This window comes from Sinocyclocheilus rhinocerous, unplaced genomic scaffold (assembly GCF_001515625.1).
Source record: "Sinocyclocheilus rhinocerous isolate Xijiao unplaced genomic scaffold, SAMN03320098_v1.1 scaffold21, whole genome shotgun sequence".
NCBI lineage: Eukaryota > Metazoa > Chordata > Actinopteri > Cypriniformes > Cyprinidae > Sinocyclocheilus > Sinocyclocheilus rhinocerous.
This window is the reverse complement of record NW_015641422.1, coordinates 1,912,085-1,917,190: the sequence shown is the minus strand read 5'-3', so window position 1 is coordinate 1,917,190 and position 5,106 is coordinate 1,912,085. Positions and strand designations below refer to the sequence as shown.

The window sequence follows — 5,106 nt, the reverse complement described above, 5'->3', positions numbered from 1 at the left end:
AATGAATTTTCATTTATTATTATTATTATTATTATTATTATTAAACAGAACATTTTTTAAACACAAAAATAGTGAATAAATTATAATTTCTCCAAATCAATTTTTGTTTCTCCAAATCTAAAAAAAACAACAAGTTTTTATATAAATTGTTTGTCAGAGCAATAAGTTGCTTAAACTATCAAATGATTTTACCTTTTTATGGCGAGGCTAGTTCAGGTTATATGTGGTGCAACACCTGAAAAATATAGTAGAAAGATAAAAATATTAAAGATAAATCTGAATTCAAAATATATTTTGTTTGTAAAAAAAGATGCTTTTAACATTTTTAAAATTATGTAATGTATAAATAACAACTACTTAAATAAAACAGATGTATACACTCTAGGGGTGTGCGATATTGACAAAAAATAATATCTCGATATTTTCTGGGATTTTATCGATGACGATATTTTGCTGAGTGTGTTGTTGTGCTGGTACCTTAAGGACTGCCGAAGACAGCTGACTCATAATGTTTTTAATATTCTTCATATTCTGTGTGGTGGTCAGTTCATACTGATAGAAATTAATCTTTTCCAATAAGTTTAAACTGATTTTTGCATTTTATGGGCATTTTTACCTTTATATAGCCATTTTTTCTAGAAGTGTCCATTATCTTTTGAGTCAAATTCTTACATTTAATCAGGGAATTAGAATAATAAGACATTTGGGCTGTTACCAAGCAAATTAAATCAACACAGAAGCTGCATCTGAAGTGGCATTTAGATGTATTTACACACATGTATTTTGTTTAATGCAAGACATGAATGCATTTAACCTGCAATTACAAATGCATAAATAATGTTTTGATATATTAAACATAAAACGTTGACTACTGATATTTGAAATGATTTAAAACATGAAAAAAAATCAAAAAAAAAAAAAAAAGAAAAGAGAAAGAAAAAGCCGAAATTTGAAATTAAAACTGCCAGCAGGTGGCAGCAAATCACTGTTAATAAGTGAGTCATTGCGATTGAACCGAATCATTTAAACGGTTGATTCATTCAAGAAAGAAACGCCGTCATGTTGCTCAGAGACACAAAACAGCGTTGTGGCTGTATTCGGAATGATTTTTGTTGGCGAAATAGAGCAAAAACAAGCAATATGGTGTCTAAAACGTAAGTCTCTTAATTTACTTATTGTTTATTGAATTCAATGTCACATTTGTAATCATTGTAATTTTTGGAGAAACACGGCACTCTTCGTGTGAAATTGAATAACTATATGAAGTGGTATAAATATATAAATTTTGTCTTGAATTTGTGATCATTCTAAATGCATTTTAATAGACTGAATCATGCAGTGAAAGAAAACACACTAAATGCGCACACGCACTAGTCTAGACTCCACGTAATGTATGCGTGCGCTCTGTAGGGATGTTTTGAATGGTTTTTGCAAAATACTCGATAATGTCAAATCGCACATCGTTAAAACGACAATTACGAAATTATCGCAGACGATATATATCGCACACCCCTAATACACTCAAATGTGTACAATGTATAAGGCAAATATTTTTTACTTGGTTACACTACATTTTTTAAAGTCAATAAGTATATACATCTTAAAAATGTTATAAAAGATATTCAAAACCATATGAAACCAACACAATCAACAGATCCCATAATATACTTTAATAGGACATTCAGTGTAAAATGTCATATTAAAAAACAAGTCTGTTTCACATGTGGTGGATGGAAAAAATATGGGCCACATTCAACTGCAGTGAACGTTGCCTTAGCTGCTCTCTACTCATATAAAGTAATTAAGAATTTGTATGTGTAAAAGTACGTGCTAAAGCTGTCACTTGTGAAGTCCAACGCTTGTAGTGGTCTGTCAGCGGAGCCTTTTACTTTGGAAATAATGGTCTTAAGCTCTTAGCCTCTAATTCATTAGTGGCACCTAATACCTTCAGTTGCTTCATCAATATTCACTAATTGGTTTTAAAACTTCTCATGGAGTCTGAGCTGGCAGTATTGGATGGAGTTGTTCTTCAGTTGGCTTTAACATTTGTATTCCTAATGCTGCAGTTCCAACGACTTCTCTTAGGATCTGAAGAGTGTTGGCGCCATTTACCCTTTTCACTTGTCTTTTTTAATTAATCCCTTTCTAGCCGTGGTGGGCCAAAGAGAATCCTGTCTCATTAAGTGTCTAAATTCATGTGGCAGACTTGTGCTTTTATAAAAGGTACCAATCAAGGGTGTTAGAGTGGCGCACTGTGCTTCTTTTATTATTAGCAACTAATGCATCACTGTTGGCTTTTCAGCACGGTGTGTAATGGCCAACTAACAGTCCATGTGCTCTGAAGTAAGTGCAGTCATAGCTGATTGCTTACTAGCTAAGGGGGACAAACCCAGCTCTGCTTAAAAACAAAGTTTACTTTAGCATTGATGAGGTTTGTGACCTCAAGGAACTCGGCCACACATTGAGTCTTAGATTCTCAGTGCTGTACCTTCAACCGTTTTGTACACAAAGTTTATTGTGCCCCTCTAGGCAACTATTTAGAGATCAAAATGCATCTTACTCAACCTGGACAAGTCCAGCATAGTCGTGTGACCTGATCTATGACAAATAATGAAATGTGGTGCTAGGCCATTAGTCATTTTGATGGAGTTTGCCGACGTTGTACTGTCTGTATCAGTGGTTTTCAGTCCTGGTCCTGGGGACTCTCAGCACTGCACATTTTGTATGTCTGTTATCTGACACACTCAGTCTGGTTTATGGAGATGTCTGCTAATAAGGTTATTGGAATCAGGTGTGTTAAATAAAGAAGACATACAACATGTCCAGTGCTTTGGGTCCACAGGACCTGGATTGAAAACCACCGGTCTTCCACCACAACTGAGATCAAGATCAGAGCTGACAAAAGGACTAGACTGTGGAAAATCTCTAAATGCGCACACGCACTAGTCTAGACTTCACGTAATGTATGCGTGCGCTCTGTAGGGATGTTTTGAATGGTTTTTGCAAAATACTCGATAATGTCAAATCGCACATCGTTAAAACGACAATTACGATATTATCGCAGACGATATATATCGCACTCCCCTAATACACTCAAATATGTACAATGTATAAGGCAAATATTTTTTACTTGGTTACACTACATTTTTTAAAGTCAATAAGTATATACATCTTAAAAATGTTATAAAAGATATTCAAAACCATATGAAACCAACACAATCAACAGATCCCATAATATACTTTAATAGGACATTCAGTGTAAAATGTCATATTAAAAAACAAGTCTGTTTCACATGTGGTGGATGGAAAAAATATGGGCCACATTCAACTGCAGTGAACGTTGCCTTAGCTGCTCTCTACTCATATAAAGTAATTAAGAATTTGTATGTGTAAAAGTACGTGCTAAAGCTGTCACTTGTGAAGTCCAACGCTTGTAGTGGTCTGTCAGCGGAGCCTTTTACTTTGGAAATAATGGTCTTAAGCTCTTAGCCTCTAATTCATTAGTGGCACCTAATACCTTCAGTTGCTTCATCAATATTCACTAATTGGTTTTAAAACTTCTCATGGAGTCTGAGCTGGCAGTACTAGATGGAGTTGCTCTTCAGTCGGCTTTAACATTTGTATTCCTAATGCTGCAGTTCCAACGACTTCTCTTAGGATCTGAAGAGTGTTGGCGCCATTTACCCTTTTCACTTGTCTTTTTTAATTAATCCCTTTCTAGCCGTGGTGGGCCAAAGAGAATCCTGTCTCATTAAGTGTCTAAATTCATGTGGCAGACTTGTGCTTTTATAAAAGGTACCAATCAAGGGTGTTAGAGTGGCGCACTGTGCTTCTTTTATTATTAGCAACTAATGCATCACTGTTGGCTTTTCAGCACGGTGTGTAATGGCCAACTAACAGTCCATGTGCTCTGAAGTAAGTGCAGTCATAGCTGATTGCTTACTAGCTAAGGGGGACAAACCCAGCTCTGCTTAAAAACAAAGTTTACTTTAGCATTGATGAGGTTTGTGACCTCAAGGAACTCGGCCACACATTGAGTCTTAGATTCTCAGTGCTGTACCTTCAACCGTTTTGTACACAAAGTTTATTGTGCCCCTCTAGGCAACTATTTAGAGATCAAAATGCATCTTACTCAACCTGGACAAGTCCAGCATAGTCGTGTGACCTGATCTATGACAAATAATGAAATGTGGTGCTAGGCCATTAGTCATTTTGATGGAGTTTGCCGACGTTGTACTGTCTGTATCAGTGGTTTTCAGTCCTGGTCCTGGGGACTCTCAGCACTGCACATTTTGTATGTCTGTTATCTGACACACTCAGTCTGGTTTATGGAGATGTCTGCTAATAAGGTTATTGGAATCAGGTGTGTTAAATAAAGAAGGTCACTTAATGTGTTTTTAGTGATTAAATATCTAATTTGTTGACCACATAAATGTGCCTCCCGCGAAATGGATATAAATCCGATCTTCAATTGCCGCACTCGACAATCAACAAATAAAATGACTTTTTGTTTGCATATACACTAAAACAATAACATTACCAATGATGTCTGGATTTTAAATGACAACATGACTGACAGCAGTTTATCTAATAACATGTACGACATGTTCAAGTGAAACTTTGAAAAGGTTTCATAAAATGGTAAACCTCACATTTCAGCCTTTAAATAAAGAAAAGGGTTAAGTGAAAATGTTTGTATTTTGTCTGCTCTAGTGGTGGGCGGTATGACCAAAAATTTATATCATGGTATTTTTCAAAACTATACCGGTTTCACGGTATATGACGGTATTTATTTTTTCCATGCATGACTGGGTGTAAACCACATTTTCTACTGATTGAGAGAGGAAATAGGCTACTGCAGTAGATTGACTTAGAATGCCCTATTTTACTGTCATGATGAGTGAATATTGTAGAAAAATTCCACTCTAAATAGTGACGAAACACGACCCATTTATACATGTTAACCAGGAGTCACTCATTTATAATCGCGACATCGTCTGATAAAAACAACATGCATGTACAGTAGATGCATGTTGAGCGGCTATGCGGTTGTTTTGGCTATATTACTTTTTTGTCTCATGCAGCGCACTGCCTGCGTCTGAGTAA

General features: G+C 35.8%; 1 long non-coding RNA gene across 1 annotated transcript in view; it reads left to right on the top strand.

Moving 5' to 3' along the window:
* Positions 1 to 5,106, top strand: part of LOC107754845 (uncharacterized) — a 54,586-nt gene that overhangs the window by 7,967 nt on the left and 41,513 nt on the right. The window lies entirely within an intron of this gene.